The sequence below is a fragment of the Euprymna scolopes genome, chromosome 9 (genome assembly GCF_053919585.1).
Source record: "Euprymna scolopes isolate OS-2025 chromosome 9, ASM5391958v1, whole genome shotgun sequence".
NCBI classification, from domain to species: domain Eukaryota; kingdom Metazoa; phylum Mollusca; class Cephalopoda; order Sepiida; family Sepiolidae; genus Euprymna; species Euprymna scolopes.
The window spans coordinates 3,126,983-3,145,810 of NC_136490.1; the positions used below are offsets into that span (position 1 = coordinate 3,126,983).

Genomic DNA, 18,828 nt, shown 5'->3' on the forward strand with positions numbered 1-18,828 from the left:
TAATGGTGGTTAATGGTGTTTAATGGTGGTTAGATGGTGATTTAATAGATTAAGGATGAATCCACAGGTGAGAACAGGTTTCATCGACAGTAGTCCGAGAAAGTCGGATGAAAGCTCACAGAGGATCAATGAAAAGCGGATTGTTTTGAGTACCTATGAAGCGATAGATAGTCAAAAGTCACAGTATATCAAGAGGATACAGAGGAAGAACTGGCAATACGAATTGCGAGTCTAGCAGCGATGGTAGCTCCTGACGTCGAAAAGGCGTTGGCAGACGGAAACACAAGAGTAGAGGTCACTAAAAACGCAGGAGGCTAAAATATGTGATTTGATTCGGAAGAATATTCCGAAACCTCGCCAACATGGGGGAAAAAAACAACCTCGAAGGATCAATAAAACTTCGCTATTATCCTCACCAAGACAAAATGAAAAATAGGCGGCAAACCTGGGAGTCTGAGACGTACATGTCTGAGATGTATATGTCTGAGGTGTATATGTCTGAGGTGTATATGTCTGAGGTGTGGCTATTTTGCACCTTACTTGCAACAGAGTTGTAACGTGACATACTATAGATTAGAAAATGGGATGACTTTCTGCCCCATGATCTAAATAGACAGACTCGGAGAACTCACGTCGTACCTGACCAAGGAAGAGTATATTAGCTCGGGGGCCCATATAGGAAAGTAGAGGGCATCGGTGAGTGAAACCCTGAAATTGTATTTGTAGCATTCTGATGTGTGCGTGATAATTTACAAGAGTTTAATGTTAAAAATTCCGATTTTGGAATTTGAATGTAGTTTAAATGATACTGTTGATTTGAAATTGTGTTCGATAATAAATCATAAGTTTTGATGAAAAATGTTTGATGTTAAATTGAAGATGAGGTTTACGAATTTTTGTAAAAATTTGAAAGGAACGTGTGTGTTTAAAATTGTGCTCGATAATGAACAATAAGCCCTTAAAGTGAACATTTTTGAATTATGAAATGATGTTTGAGAATAATTAGAAATTATATCAAATGAAAAATGTTTTATTTTAAATTTGTGCTGATGTTTAAGAATAATTTCGAAGTATTTAAAATGGAAAGTGCGTTGATATTTAAGAGTAATTTGGAAGCAGTAAAACTTGATTTAAAAATTTTGCTGATTTTAAAGAATAAAGTGTACGAAGTTGCAATGAATTGTTTAATTGTAAAATTATGTTTGTAATACATTGGGGTAGTTAAATTGAGTTTTGATTACAATAATTCTCCTTTTTGGAGTTTATAATAATTTTCCTTTTGGAGTTTATATTTCTCCTTTTTGGAGTTTATAATAATTCCTCCTTTTTGGAGTTTATATTAATTCCTCCTTTTTGGAGTTTATAATAATTCTACTTTTTGGAGAAGGCGTGAAGTTGTCTGCGTCTGATATTGTTTCTTATTTATACAGAGAGTTGATCAATTGCCCCCTCTTGAGAAGGAAGTGCAAACAATAGAACTAAATTATCTATATGTTTATTATCCACACGTACTAAGCTATTTCTGCCTTGGCGATAAATGAGAAAACTGGAAGTGGTTTTATTAATTTGGGAATTTTATTTAAATCTTCACCAGAAGAGTGAAAAATTAAACTCGATACTTCGAGAGAAACAAATTGCGCGCTGTCTGTTTGAAGAGAAATTGAGTATTTCAAGTTTATATTTTTGTGATTTAAATAAAAAATAATATTAAAAAGGGGATTGAAAAATTAAAACGATACTTGGTAAAACATGTACCCGCTGAGAGTATTTGAAAGTAGAAAGTTTAAAGGAAATAATTAAACAAATCCGTAACGAGCTAAAACCACCATCATCAAAAAACGGTTGGATTAATGTTGTGTAATAAGCGAATTTGGACGAAAAGAAGAAAAGAAAGGAATAACAGACGAATGTAGCAGCCGCAACCGCAGTAAGGGAATGGGGAATTTCCTGCCATTTTTGTAATTACAAAGTTGTTTTTTCTCGATGTTGCCTGACTCTGATAATGTGAGTTTTATCGAATTCTGCTATGTTGATACAATGGTTTGAGTTGTTAGTTTTAAAGAAAAGTGCTGATAGACTGGGAGTTACCAAATTCCAAAAGTTAATTATTTTTACTAGAGAAATTAATTGAGCTTCGATTGTTTGTATAGGCTTGTTACTAGATACAAGGCATCTAACCGGAACGATAGTTGATGGTTGAGAGTCAGAGGTTTGGCCGCTCATTTGCCATCTTGGATATAAAGGCCTCTTCCGGTCGGGCAGCCATCGAATATGGGCTGGGGACGAATATGGGCTGGGGACGAATATGGGCCTGGGGACGAATATGGGCTGAGGACGAATATGGGCTGGGGACAAATATGGGCTGCGGACGAATCGAGATCTGACTCTCTATCGATCAATCTAATGTTCAATTCCCCTTGTTTCAGATTCCCTGTGAAAGATGGCGAAGAAAAAATTTACGGCAGTGAAACACATGAGTAGCGGCTGACATGATGTTGGATACTGTATGCCTTTTTTACACAAATGTTACCACTTATCAAGGCCCGGAAGCCACTCAGGGATAAGGGTTATTGCAAGTACATTACGTTAGTGTGGAGATTTGATAAAGTGTTTACTTAAGGGGGCGGTTCATTAGGAATTTGTTAACGTTGGATTTGAACACATCCAAGTTGTAGTCAGGTGGGAAACAGGCAGACGGAACAGAGTTCTACAGGCGTGTAGTTCTAAGAAAGAAACTTTGTTCATGGAATACACGTTTTGATTTAGGAACAGATAAAGAGTGGGGGAAATTTTTCACAGTGGATTCGGCTAGACGGGTGTTTTTCGTGAAAGATTGACGAGGGGGGACCAGAGATTGGAGTTCAGACGAGCACCTGCCATGGAAATAACGATAAAACAATGATAGGCTCGCAACGTCTCTTCTGTGGGAGAGGGTTGCGAGGTAAAGGAAAGAGCATCCCCCACTAAGCCACGAAGTCTATTTTGTACTCTGTCAAGGCAGGATAGGCTGTTTTTAGCAGCTCCTGCCCAGATATGGCAACAGTATTCCATCCTTGGACGTACTTGGCTTTTATATAGATGGAACCTGACAGATGTACACTCTGTTGGAAATCCCTGCTGATACCAGAGTACCACATTTATTTTGCTAGTCGTTAGGTGAGAGATTGATGAGTGTAAAGCTTTAAAGAAATGAGGAAGATGGCATTGTAATTCGTAAGACAACGTTTAGAATTACAATCACTATTAAGTTCTAGAATGAAGGGGTAAGCATGAAGACAAAGGAAGGAATCATCCATGTAATGACGAAAATGGACTATTCATACTGGGAGCACTCAATAAGGGCGTATAAATGACATAAACCCAGAGAGTGAAGAAAGGGTGCTGTCTAAGAAAACCAGTGAGGGATAATCACGCCGGCACACCAGTAAGTTATATTTGTGGGTGTGTGAAACCTCTGGGATATTGATCAGCCAGCATTAAAGAGAAATAGACACGTTCGATGAGGTTAACTAGTACAAAGGATGCAGAGGAATATGCCCGAGTATTAAGATGTGTGAGATGAGTTGGGGTTATTACGACACCGGTGAGCCGTACAACATAATTATCTAAGAGATTAGAACGGTTAGAGAATAAATCAAAAAGACAGTGATGCATATAAAGAGCAAGGCTGTGTACACAAGTTTGTTGAGGCTATGCTCTGCCCACTGAGGGTCCTATATGAAGAAGTATCGTTTAAGAAATCCAGTGTCAAGAATTGTTGCAACGTCTATGGTGCGGTAGATACGAACATAACCAAAGATGAAGTAACGGAGCTATAATTAAAAGCTTAAAAAAGGGATAGAGAACATGGTCCGAGTAAATCCGGAGTGATACGCGATATTAACCGAATCAAGCGTACGAACTCTTGTTATGGGTCTCAAGCAGTTGTGCAAGAAGCTTGAAACGATTCCACTAAGGGCGCTTAGTCGTGTAAGACGGTTTGTGAGTCCGGAACAAATTCTAATTGTGGACCAACGAACCAGGCAGGACTATATTAAGCCTCTCTGGTTTTGTCCCCATCCCCTGGATGCACCTGGGTGACGCTTGGTGTAAATCGCTGAGTAGGGCGGGAACGGATAGATTTAGGGATTCGAAATGCAAAGAATGAGAGAATAGGAATCCAATAATGTATGGAGTTAATTGATAAAAAAATCGCAGACTAAGATAAGGTATGGATATTAATAGGCCATGGGTCAGATTCTATGAGGAAATCATGGTAGAATATTAGATAAGCATGATAACAGTTCATATTACGATGTTGCTGACATTAAAATGATGCGTGAAAAAGCGAATGAGAAAACTTAAGAAAAAAGAAACACATATCCAGGTTGTCAGTACTGATGGCATGGCGAGGTGACTCTAGTCCAAACTTACCTGAAATCGATGTGACCCCTGCGAAAGTTGGCGCGGATGTTGATGCCACGTAATTGAAAGAAAGCGCGCTGATCACCAAGGACCCTGGGATGAATGTATGATGATTTTAATGGTTTTATAGTTTCTTCTATATGCAAGAAATCGAAGATCAATCCGGTATGAATTGACTAAAGAGAGAGACCATAGAACTGAGTAAAAGTATTTAGAAATATTATAAAAATAAAGATAATAAGAAGAAAAATAAAGCCTCGTGCTTTAATAACATGACTAAAAACATTGTTATTATGAAAAAAAAGTGCGAAATTGAAAAAAAAACTAGTTTGCCACAGGTTGTTTTGAGGGTTGGAGGAAATACTCTTGTACAAAAAAAAAAGAAGAAAAATATAGTAGAAGGTTTATACTCGCCCCTGATTAGAACTTTATTTTATTTTGCTTTTATGATAAATTATAAAGAATTCTGCTTATATAGAATGGCATATATTCTTTTTTGCCTTGTAGTGAATTATAGTACGTATATCACACGTTCTGTATTTATAGAATGGCGTATAATTATTTATGCTTTGTAATATACAGAAGGATGAATATAACCTTTTATGTCATTATAGGAGACATATAATATTTTATGCTGCGGAGTGTTATACTAAACCACATATAACACCTTTCTTGCATGAATATATATTCGGTAGACAAGTGAATGATTTGTATTCTTTCTCATGTGAACTAATAGTTAAAACGATATTCAGTAAGAAATATGCAGTGTGAGGTATGGCTGGATATTAATTATCGGGGATTTAATGAGAACCGATCACCGTTGTGGCAAAGACGGACAAGTGGCATGTGGACGGGTTTGGGTTAACCATTTCAATTAGAAGCTGAGGAGGTGAATGTGACCCAACCTGCAAGAATAAGAAGAGATTAGCCCAGAAGAAAGGTCACAGAGAGCTAAATTAAAGTTTTGGTTAAAAATTATCCCAAAATATAGCCATTTATTTTTATGGTAGGCCCGGAAAACTTCAGATCACCCTGCCAATTGTCGCAAATATTAAACAATATTTCTATGAAACATGATATCAGTGGGTGTTTTGTCTCGAGTTGACCCCTACCATTGGTACGGATTTCCGGGTTTGTGAGACGATTTTTTCTGAAAACCATTGTTGGTTAAAAATTACCTCATCTGGATGTGGAGGACAGGTGGCTGAATATCCTTCGGTACGACCTAGTTTGCGACAGAGTGGACTATTATTGGTTAGCTGGGACCACCAGGCAGGTTCCTACCAATCGCAACCCCAACATTTTTTTTGCAGAGAGTTTGGGGTATGTCGACATGGAGAGACTGTCCACCGCTCCCGACGTCGCTGTTCGATAATCACTCGTTTGTTGATCTATTAGTAGCAAAAATCGATTAATGAAAAAACTGAGTTAAACACTATTGACGGACTCTTATAACCACCAGAAATAGTAAACATACAAACGATATTTTACTTCTTTTATTTTGATTCTCTTGTGAAAAATTGTATATATTACATATTTTTATTTTTCTCTTTTTTGAATAATTAATTATATGAAAACGACAAACAGCATCGGTTATAATTATTGCTAATACAATCGACCTTAAGAGAAGGAAAACCTAAGTTGGATGATCTTTATTTTCAGCAGCAGAACGAAGATAGAAGAGATCTACAACTGTGCCTCCAGCACTATATCAACCCTTTTTCGAGAAAGCGACTGGCGCAGCGTCGGCGAACTTCGGCGAGTGTTGTAACTACCTAGAACTAAACTTGTAACTGTGTGGCGACAGCGATCTTTTTCGTGTTCCTCTTGGTCGGGAGAGAACGCGTTGTCATACGAAACTGTATACTGATTATTACGCTCATAACTTTAAAGACTGTCGTCACCGCCACGAAATTTCTAAAACTACTTTTCTGTTGTACGTTCAGTAGTGCTTCCTGGGTCAATCGCTCCGTTGATACCCCGAGATGTTTCAGCAGATCTTCGGCCTAGCTTGATTTTAAATCAAATATGTGCAAATTTGTTTTTTTCATCTTGTCTTCAACGTTCTTAACAAACGCATGATCGTCTTAAAACGATTGTAATCTAAACGATAGGGTAATGTGAAAAAGCTCTTTGAAATGATATATAAAATAAAGGTATGATTACACATAATTATTTGAAAATATATCATTTAAAATCAAAATTAAAAATTCTACAAGGAATTTTTTAAAACTAACAGATTTAAGCTCCTAAAATTCATATTAGAATTCCTGTGTCGAAGTGGATACAGTACATGATACATTTTAGTTGTAAATATTCTTCTAGACGTTAAAGGTTCAATACTCAGCGTGAGCGGCAGACAAATTACAATTGCTACTTTCGCATGGACAATTAAAATTGCTACTTTCCCCTAGCATTCAACCAGTCATGACTGAATAAACCAGGGCATTTTTCTTCCGAGTTTAAATTAATAATTTCGTTATCCCGAGTTTCACAGAAAAAAAATTAAAAGCGTGCAAAAATTAAATTTAAAACAGAATTTCACCAAGTACTTTCTCGACTATCATACGGGTTTACCGTTGTGAAAAATGAGAACAGTCGTTCGGAGAATCCAATTAATACGAAACATTAACCGCCTAAAAAAACTCGGAAATGACGCTAGTCTAGTGGCTCATGCCACGAAACGATGACTTGGGTGTCAACGTTCGAATCCATTTCATTCCACAGAAAATCATTTTCATGTCGGATGTTAGCAACCTTCACGTGGTACTTTACGTAATCCTAGGTGTCTTTCTAGAAAACATTTTGGGTAGAAAAATATCGGGGAAACCAATGTCAACAATAGAATCTTCTAATTAACGAGGGTTACAAAAATTAAAAAAAAACATTGACTCTTAATTTCCTTTTTTACTGAATTTAGATATTTTCATATTTTAGAGACATCACTTTTGTTTTTAATTTAATGTTTTTCATGGAGAAAAATTAAAAGACGTTGCTGATTTTTTAAGATGAGGAATTGTTAGCCATATTATTTGTTTCCTCGAACTATGGTTCTCATCTTGACTGTGATTTTCACAACGTTTCGGTCGAAGTAACCAATTGTGTTTCTTTGACTCACCGTAAACCTTGGCAGGACCCGTGGCTCAATTGTTAGAGTACTTGGAAAAATCAATTAAATTATATTTGACTGAAGGTTGAAGGTTCAATTCTCAGTGTGGGCGACCGAAAATACAACTGCGAATTACTTAGGATCTCTATCAAGTCTTTGCTGATGGTATAAGAGCTTGCTATCTCCGTGAAATAAAAAGTTTCGTTCGAGATTCCGTCCAAATTCCCGAGTTGGACAGAAATATTCTCAAGTTGGAAAAGATACATCTAAGAAGATCGGATGTTACATCGACCGAAATATTGTGAAAAATCCAACTCAAGATGAGAACAGTAGTCTGAACAATCACTATAATACGAACATTCAAAGACGTTTTTATTTATAAAATATATTTAAAACATCGAAATCACGTAGTTGATTAGTAAGAATTTCGGCCAAGTGCGTCACTCCGCAGAAGCAGGTTAGACAGGCAGAATGGCGCCAGGTTCTGCACAAGCAAAGAATCCAGTTATCGGCGAATGTCTGTAGTTTTGCCTGTGAGGACAATACTAGAACATCGTCAAAGAAGACTCGATCATCATCAATCTATTTGAAGTAATTGTAATCAAAAACGCCGTCCATCTGATTCGTCCGTTTTGTTTGCATTCAATCTTTCTTTTCTATTTTCTCAACATTTATACAGGCAGACATTTTTGTTCAGCTTTTGCCCATTGGCGTCTTTCATTTTAAATAATCAAGGGCTTTTATGATAACCTTTCTTTTTAAAATACCGTACCGTCTTCTTTATGTGTCCATTCAAGTTTAAATATTTTTTCTTTCAAAACTTTTCATCGATATTTTAATGGAATTGCTCCAATCTTACTAAAATTCAAGTTGTTGAACTTAGATATATATTAAACTATCAGGACCGTTTCTCTGGTCAAAAGTGTAGTAGATTTCAATTAAACTTTGACCTTTCTCCTTCCTCTTCTTCGTTTCCCAATCTTCGTATACACTGAAAGAATGAATATGTTTTTCTAAAGTTTAAATATTATTCTTCTAAATTAACGTTGACTAAGAAAATTCTTACACTGTCAGGTAGTCTTTATCATTTTAAAAATTTTAATCAAAAAAACAAACATACATATATACGAAAACCCAACTGTTCTTTATAATATAGGTGTACCTAGCGAGTTTTGCACGGTTGTAAAAGTAGTTAATTGATTTTTTTTATTCTGAAAAAATGTTTTTCTTAGATTGACAATACAAGCATACACATATGCAACAAGATATACCTTACATGTTTTACACGGGCGTAAATGTAGTTGATTTTTTATTTGGAGAAAATGTTCTTAATTTTGTGATTTTAATTTCGTGATCATTTTTACTCGATTCAAAATAACGAAATAAAATGATGTTTAATAAATGTTAAAACTTAGATGATAATGAATATATAGATACATATACCGAGTGAAAACTGTGCCAATTTCGAATTAGTTTTATCCAGAGAAATGTTTTTTACTTTTCGTCGTCTTTGTGTAATTACCGGACGTTTTTTTTAACTATTCCAAAACGAATACCAATAAGTACAACAGCTGATTACTGGGGAATGGATGAACGTTAATTATTATTGTTAATTATTTCAAAATGTATATTATTTTTAAACAATTATTAACTGTGATCAAGAGTTGCGCAATCCCACCCGTTTCTTTTCCTAAGTCGTCATGGCTTAATTCTAATATCAAAGAGAAATTAAGATTCAAGTATATATATATATATATATATATATATATATATATATGTATATATATATATATTGTATTTTGTGTACAGAAAGTTGTTAGATGAGATAAGTCATTGGTACCGTCGGTTTCAACCCCAATAATTGGGACCTTTTAGATATCCATATCAACTTCCTGTAAACAAAATAGAAAATATAAATACGCTCTCATTTTTCGGATTTTCTCTTAATTGAGCACTCTGCTGGATTTCTTTTTCCAAAAGAAAATGATCACATATATATATATATATATATATATATATATGTGTGTGTGTGTGTGTGTGTGTGTGTGTGTGTGTGTGTGTATAAGTATATAGATATATATTCGTGTTGGGACTATTCATCGGAATAATTGCAACTTTTTGGCGTATCGGAATTCGTATAGGAACCGAAAATTAAAACTATACTATTATTCCGATGCTAAAAACGATTCTTTCAATTGATTTTTTTTTGTATTCGCTTTCGACTTAATAAGCCGTCGTTAGTACAAATGGTGAAATAATAAAATAATATTTTTATTTTAAAGTACGTTTATAAATATATCTATACTTCCCTTACTCACAAGTGTATTTTTACGTTTCCAAAAAAACATATGCACCTATTACTTATTTTTACAAGGTGGTCACCACTTATCAAGGCCCGGAAGCAACTCAGGGATACGGGTTATTGCGCTTACAGTATATTAGTGTTGAAATTTGATAAAGTCTCTACTTAAGGGGACGGTTCATCAGGAATTTGTTAACATTGGACTTGAAGACATACAGGTTGTTTTCAGGTGGGAAAGAGGAAGACGGAACAGAGTTCCACAGGTGTGCACTTCTAAGAAAGAAGCTTTGTTCATGGAATCTACGTTTTGAATTTGGCACAGATAAAGAGTGGGGAAAGTTTTTGACAGTGGTTTCAGCTAGACGGGTGTTTTTCGTGAAAGGTCGGCGAGGGGGGACCAGGGATTGGAGCTCAGACGAGCACTTTCCATGGAATAACGATAAAACAAAGACAGGCTCCTAACGTCTCTCCTGTGGGAGAGAGGTTGCAGGGAAGAGAAAAGGGCATCTCCCACTAAGCCACGAAGTCTATTTTGTACTCTGTCAAGGTAGGATAGAGTGTTTTTAGCAGGCCCTTCCCAAATGTGGCAACAGTACTCCATCCTCGGACGTAGTAGGCTTTTATATAGATAGCGAATTGCATCAGCAGTGAGATATTTTCTGGAGTGGTAAAAGGATCCTACCATTTTTTCAGCGATCTTGGCAACAGATTGATGTACGTGTTCCATATCAATCAAGAGTAAGGTCAAGCCCAGAAGCTCATCAAAACATGGAGCTTCCCGCAGTTGAAAGTAATCCATTTCAATTGATTCCAGATGGGGATCAGAGCGTTTATGATGTAAAGATAGGAGCTTGATTTTAGATGCATTAAAAGTAACCAGTCACCTCTTCCCCCACTGTACCACGCGCTCAAGATCAGAGGAGAGAGAATTAGAGAGAACTTTGTCATTTACGGCCTTTGATGTTTTGCCATAGATGGTCGTGTCATCAGCATAGATGTCGACGAAGGATTTAATCATTTGTTTTGGGAGATCATTGATGTATATCAGGAAGAGAATTGGGCCTAGGATGGACCCCTGGGGGACTCCAGCATTAATATTGAGGGCCTCTGATTTCTGCCCATCAACCACTACTCATATGAGCCTATCAGAGAGAAATGATTTAATGACTGAAAAAACATTTCCAGTTATACCGTAGCTGGAAATCTTGTGAAGTAGGCCTTTATGCCATACTTTATCGAAGGCTTTTGATGTGTCAAGACAAATTACCCTAGAGAGGAAGCCTTTGTCGAGAGATTCACTAATCCTATGAGATATAACCGTTAGCACATCTGCTGTAGATCTAGCAAAACAGAAACCATATTGCATGTCACTAAGAAGATTATTTCTGCTTAGGTGATTGACTACATCTCTATTTAATATGGATTCCAGCAACTTACTCATGGCACACAGGAGACTTATTGTTTTGTACTGAGAGAGATACGACTTATCACCTGAATTCTTAAATACAGGGCATACTGAGTAGGTTTTCCTGGGTGTTGAGAAGCGCTTCTCTTTAAGGCAACACTTAAACAGTTTTGTAAGTATGGGGGCAAGTGCTGGTTGAAGCTTTTTCAGCACTATAATTGGAATGCCGTCAGGGCCAGTTGCTTTACTGGAATCAAGTTTCTTGATTAGCTTAGCGATCTCACACACAGATATTTGTATGTTGCATAGCGTGTTGTCTGTTATAGGTCGCATAGGTTAGAATTAGCTGCAAATTCTTGGCAAATAGTTTGTTCTTGTCTGATGCTGACGAGATGACCTCAGGTCCATTGATGATGATTGGGATAGAACGCACGCTTCTGTTCAGGAGCTTATTTGTTATTTGCCAAAACTGGTGGGAACCAAGCCGCTGAACAGCTACTTCATATTTTACGGACTGAGCATATAATTCTCTTGCATTTTTATTACTCTTTTACAGTGGTTGCTGGCAGTCCTGAAAGCAGCTCTAGTCATAGTGCATCTATTAGGTTGGTAGCTATGGAAAAAGTGATTTCTGTGCGCGATGGCAGCAGCACATACTGACCGGAAGCCTCGGGTACACGGGTGGGTTCGATAACAATCTGGGTGAGGTCATAGGCAGTGGCGAAATCATAACAGAACCTCCCCTCATCATCTGTCTTGTTCGACTGGAGCAGCCATTGTACATTGTGGGCATTGAAGTCACCACAAATGTGGATGTTAGCCGAAGGATGAGCAGACAAGATGTGGTCCATTTTCTCAGATATTCTCTTACAGAGTGTAACTCCGCTGTTTTGGGGGCGATAGAGGCAAAAATCCGACCCCTCTCAAAATAAGTTAAAACAAAATATTGAAATATTTTAAAAGAATCGGAATCGGTAATTGTATCGAAATCGAATATTTTAAACAGAATATGTAATATTATCGGATTCGGAAAAATTATTGTAATCATTCAATCACTAATATATATATATATATATATATATATATATATATATATATACATAATTACGTCTTCATAACGGTTACCATTAGATCATCGACGTTATGCAACCTTTAATTTATTCAGTACTAAAATAATATGCAACTATTTTGGAACATAAAATGCGCACCGCTTATTATTTTAATAATAATAGTTTTTTAGTCTTGTTCAATTCACACAAAACACATTTTACTTAGATATTATTTAGGACCATATCTTCATGTAAGGAGTTAGGTTGCGTGATCTTCGTTAACTTTAAATTAAACTTCTGCATGTAAGTGAAGCAGTCCGTAGGAAGAAACTGTCAGGGCAAACGCTTTCCGGCATCTGAGTGTCTTAAGGCTTAAATTTAGGATTTACTGCTGGTCGAGTTTGTCGAGATATTTATATCGGGGGGGGGGGGTTATAAATGCCACGAGCTCATCAGGGGACATTGTAATAATTTGTTTGTAAAATATGATACAATATTCCAGTGATAGGGCAGAAGTTAAAATTCTGTTGTTAGTGCAGATAAACGTATCAGAGGTTAAACTTTTTTTGTTAGGTCAGATAAACGTATTAGAGTGAAAACACTTGTTTGAACCCTATCTACCTGTGAGAGACTAGTGGTAGATGAAACGATCAAGAACCTGCAACTCCATGTATTTGCATTTGATTGCTTTTTAGATATATATGATGTTGTCAGGTATGAGAACTTTTCTATCACGTTATTAAGAGCCTAATCTCTTTGCAGCACACTTTGCAATATCTTAAATATATTTGTTCTATTTCATGTTTGCTGTGAATGTTAAGATGAGTAGTTTGATGGAAGGGCTTTCAGGTGTTATTAGTCATGACTATCATGGAGAAGTGTTATTAGTCATGACTATCATCGAGAAGTATTCTTGTAATTGTTATTAAAAAGGTAGTATGTTTCCATCCAGATAAGATTAGAGCAGATTATCTAAAGTTTCAATCATTTTAACGTGATGCCATTGGTAAATAAACTCGGATATAATTTTATTCCGGATGAATATCAATAGTAATAAATGTCCAATGATCAAGCCCTGTTGCATACAAAAATGCACAAAATGATTCGTTTTTATTTGTATAGCTGACAATGTTCATGCTGCCATTGAACATTGTCAGCTATATAAATAAAAACGAATCATTTTGTGCATTTTAGTGTGCAACAGTGCTTGATAGTTGGGCATTTATTAATATTGATATTGATCTGAAATAAAATTATTATGTATATTTACGTACGACAACCAAGGACAGCATGGATTTCGCTTTTCTACAAGTAGATGAGAATATAAATAAGGTGTAATGCAGTATGGTTTAATTCTCATGAGAAAACGTTCCTTCCAAATCCTTTCATAGGCTTTTTTATATCACGGCGTACTCTCCTAAACTCCCCTGCTTATTTAATGCCTGGTATATTCTAGGATTACAATTAAAATGTATGAAATAGAACACGTTTGCCTTACATCAATACACTCGGCCAGAAAGAAGTTTAGTATCTATAAGTCGATGAAATAGACAGATTATTTAGATCTTTGAATTTAAATTCTTGTACTTAATAAGCAATTGTCAGCAGTCAGAGAAGCAAGATTCAGTAGGATATTTGTTGTAGACTTTGGACATTAGGAGAATCAACTAAAAAATGTTTCTAACAGTATGGAACGGGTTAGATCAGGTATACGCGCATTTGACCTTTAAGGTATCTTGATTGTTTTTATATGACGAACATAAAGAAGGACTGAAATACAGAGTATCGAGTGTGTTCCATAGGTTACATATTAAAGTTATATGACAGGGGTTTATACTAGAACCATACATATAACAGATATAACGATAATGATGCGAAAATAAGAGAAACATTTATACATATTGCAGTTTTGTGATGCTTGAGACTTCATAAATATATATATTTATATATATATATTTATATATATATATTTACATATATATTTATATATGCTGACTGGAGATATATACAAGTTCTTAACACAGAGGAGGGGAGATGCATAATCTTGTAAGGGTTACACAATGTTCATTACAAATGATTAACACATTACCTTTTTAGTGTTGAAAGATGACATATGACAACAGTTACAAAAACACAATGATACTTCTTTATTCATTAGACAGATCGAATGCTGATGACGTCATGAATTCAAAATTGGATCTACATTGTTAATCTTCTACCCTTCGCTTCCAAAAGGTCAATTGGCCACTGACTGCCAACTGACTCTCAACTCTCTCGCTGACTGACTTGCTGATCGACTCCTCTCCTTACTAACTAATTCTTAGCTCCTATATTGAGAATCCCCCTTTCTTATGACATCAGAAGTGTGTTTTCCAAACGTGATTAATTCACGTGGCTATGAACTCGTTTTTGACAACAACAGAATTCTCAACATATGAATCTAACCTATTTTTAACAATATATTTTTAATTTATATTGTTCATTCTTTTTTGGCCGACCTTTTTAACATTCCGATTCCAAACAGAATGAACAATCAATTATTTTTATGATATAAACAATATCTAAATATTTCTAATAGAATTTATCAATGGACTAAAATCTAATATTCCATTTCTTAACCTTGCTTATAAGGTTCGAGTCTCGGCTTATCCTAATCTCATTTCCACCTATCTAATACTCTACTTATTTACATGGAAAGGGAACAACCTTTCCTTGTAATAAGTGTAACTTCTATCAGCAAATGTAAATGTGTGAGAAATTGATTAATTGAGCATAAAGTCAAGTTGGAGGCGATCCTTAGGACAAACATGTCAGACTTCCTGGTTACTATTAAGGTTGTTAGATAGTAGAGAAATGGTTTATTATTTGTTATAAATTTTCCAGAAATCGCGAGATTCTAATTTCTTCAACTCAATACCTTATCTTATCTGGGGTTATTTTATTCTTACAATTATTTCTATAAACTTTTGTCTGTTTATACCGGAATTATTGTGAAGAAATCTGCGGAATGCTTCCTGCCATTGAACATTGGCAGCTATACAAATAAAAACGAATAATTGAGAAAGAGTGGTATTTTCCTATAAAAGTTCCATGTGCTTGAATTACTCTTTCAGAAGCCGCATTTTCACACTGTTCAGTAAGCAGAAAAATATATTCTCCATGATGCATCTCCGATGCAATCAAGGTTTCAGAAGTATCTTGTCATTAAAGCAATGGATCTTCTACTTAAGGTCAGGAGTATAGGATGATCGTGACAAGGTGATCACCGTTCCCAGCAGGGAATGAGCATTTCTTGCGCAATCATCTGAATTTGTGATTATAAATTAATTTAGAATTGAAACTTGTAAAAACTGACAATCAGGGAAGTGGGTCAGGAATAGCACTGTAATTTGTAATTGCTATCGTTGACATTTAAGTCACCAAACACATATATTTCGGTGTTAGTACGTTAGGAGAGCGCTGCATCTATACTGTCAGAGGCATGAGTGATTAGGTTATAGTCCTTGGCCATAAAAGAAGGATAAAATATAAGAAACGTTAGGTTAAATCTACGCCTGGTTGTCTTATTCTAGCTTGAATCCTCTCATCAAGGTGAAGATATACATAATATATATTCCAAGTCGGCGCATGTGTCTATCTGTTTCCTCAGGGCACAGTGCGATGTAACTAGACACTTGAAAAGGGTTACAAACGATGAGGGAGTGTACCTATTTACAATGCCTCCCCACGGGACAGAGTTAGACACCAGGGTCGTTTTTTAATGTGGAGAAAAGGAACAAAAATAAAAATAGTCTCAGTCGTGAAGGATTTCTCCTCCACTGACAGAGAACAAGAAATTGAAGTGTAGATCTGAAGAACAGATACTACACTTTGATCTTGACCCGAAGGCCAAGTATGAAGGGCAAAGTGTAGGTAAAGTTCACTAAGTTTTAAGATATCAGGTAAATTTTTATTTGTTTTCCTTCATAATGAAAAAAACCGATGCGACAGTAAACTCCTAATGAGAACAGTAGTGGGAAGAATCCAAATCATATGAAAATCTAACGCCATCTTAAATATACAGAAATGTACTTTAAGTTTGTTTGTAAACTATACTATTAAACTATACTATTAAACTATACTATTAAACTATACTATTAAACTATACTATTAAACTATACTATTAAACAGCAAGTTCGAATAGACAGTGTAAATATTTAAAAATCTGTGAAAGCAAAAATTTCCGCGTAATCAACGTTTTGCTTTTTATGGCTTTAAAACTTTCTACATATCGATTCGGATGTCAATTAAAAAACGATGTGTAATCAATTGTTTCAGTTCTTAAATCGAAGGCAGTAATTTTAGGACAGCTATTTTTAGTCGCGTACGAGTCGGTCGGTCGGTCGGTCGGTCGGTCGATCGATCGGTCGGTCGGTCAGTCGGCTGTCGGTCTGTTTGTAACACTTTTTTGCTTGGCGTTTTTGGTTAAGATCAAAGGTATGCTCTTAATAGATACTGTTCTTAGCTTTTTAAGTTTTTCTTTGCCTTTTGGCCAAGATCAAAGTGTAGTATCCGTTTCGGCAGATACTGCAAGCAAAGACCATATGCGGGGGCAACTCCACATATAAGACCTTTGTCAATGTAGGGGCAACTCTTTATACCAATTATCACTATCCAGCTCCCCTACTCCCCGGGGATTTGGTCCCCATTTCCCCTTCACAACTCACATTAAAAATCGGCCTTGTGCCTTATTTGCTCAGTGGAGGAGCAAATAAATACCCTTTTCTTGGCCTTTTGGCCAAGATCAAAATGCACTATCTGTTCTTATTACATGTTGTACTTATTGTGATATAAAGTGGGTGATCACTTTTCTGTATTAATTTAATTTAAAATGAATACCCACTTTACAACCAGTCAGTCTCAAAACTATTCAAGTAATTCTCCAGATCATTCCAGTTATTTTTTAAGCATTCAAGTCATTCTTAAGGTCATTCAATTCATCCTTAAGTTCATTAAAGTCATTCTAAGTCATTTACTTTTTATTTATTTAAGTCATTTCAGACCATTTTTCGGTCATTTTAGTTTATCTTTAAGAATGTCGTGTCAATCCTACATTCACGTATTCATTCATTACACGAGAGCACGCGACTAATGGCTATCGACCTTGTATTTATTTCCTTGAATATTTAAAACTTACTCCCGACAACTGATCATGAGCAGTGCGTTACTGTAGCGCTTTTCACAACACTATTACTATATTTGTTGCGTTTACTTTTAAATGCATTACTTTTTCAGCATTATGAAAATTAAATTAATAAAATATTAATCCAATTAGAAACTGCTAGTACTATATATAGAGATATTAATAATAATAATAATAATAATAATAATAATAATAATAATATAAGTAGAGACGAAGCAAATACACAGAGCTAGCCAGAGAGTTAAAAGGGATTTGGATGAGGAAGAAAATCAAAATAGTACCGGTAATAGTAGGTGCACTAGGAACAATTCCGAAAAACTTCGAAAAAAGAATGGCAGAAATTGGAATCAAAGGAATAACTGCAAAAATACGACGCCTAACGATAAAGAAAACGGCCGAAATATTAAGGAAATCCCTAGAATGTGGGGAATAACACAAGACAATATAACAAAGAAGCGTTACAGGGAATGAAGAACGCCGAAGCTGCATATCAACAAGTTCTAAACCACCATCATGAATCCCCCCATTGTCTCATCACCGCCCCCTCCAATAGAAAAGTGATACCAAAGAGCCGAGAAGGGCCAAGGAGGATGGAAAGACCGAGGAGAGAGCGCTGGCCAGACCTCCACTGGACTAGCGCGAAGAGAACTGGGATCGTGGGGAGACTTAGTGCCACTCAAATTCGAGTCTAAACCAATGGCCACTACCAGCGAGAAATCAATGGTATGAGGCTTTTGCGATTACGCAGATTTATCTGCAAATGCTATTAAAGGAGGTCGAGAGAGCCGGACGTCTGGGGAGACTTGTTGTCACTCAGCTTCCAGAGAACACCACAGGTCTCCAAACCGATCGTTTTGGTGACTTGTGTGAAAGCTCCAACAATAATGAGCTAATAACAATAACGGTAGTATTAGCAGTCATAGAAAAAAAGATAAAACATTTTCCAATGGTTCCCCGCATATTATTTAAAGTGACCTGTTATTACTTTTACCTTAACAGATACAGTAGCGAATCGTATTTGTATAACAAGTTCATTAATTTCTCTAAGAACGATTATGAATTACAACCAATGATATATATATATAGGCTTTAGTGTTTAGCACTAAAAATAACAAGTCGGATAGAATCTGTACGCAGAGAAATCAATTAGAATGTCTAAATTCCATATGAATAACATAGATGAACATATTGCGTCAATAACTGGATAGTCAAAATAAAATATCAAACTTTCAAATCTGATGCTATTTATATTCTAATACACGGGGTTAAGTTTATACATTAAATAAACACATATAAAGGGATACTATTTCACTTGATATAGAGAGATCGACGCCCATGAGGGTGTATACGATGTTTGAATATGTGTGAGTTATGACC

At 35.9% G+C, this 18,828-nt stretch overlaps 1 pseudogene; it reads left to right on the forward strand.

Moving 5' to 3' along the window:
• The first annotated feature begins 17,025 nt into the window (after nt 1-17,025).
• LOC145285312 (U2 spliceosomal RNA) lies at nt 17,026-17,152 on the forward strand (annotated as a pseudogene).
• The last annotated feature ends 1,676 nt before the right edge of the window (nt 17,153-18,828 follow it).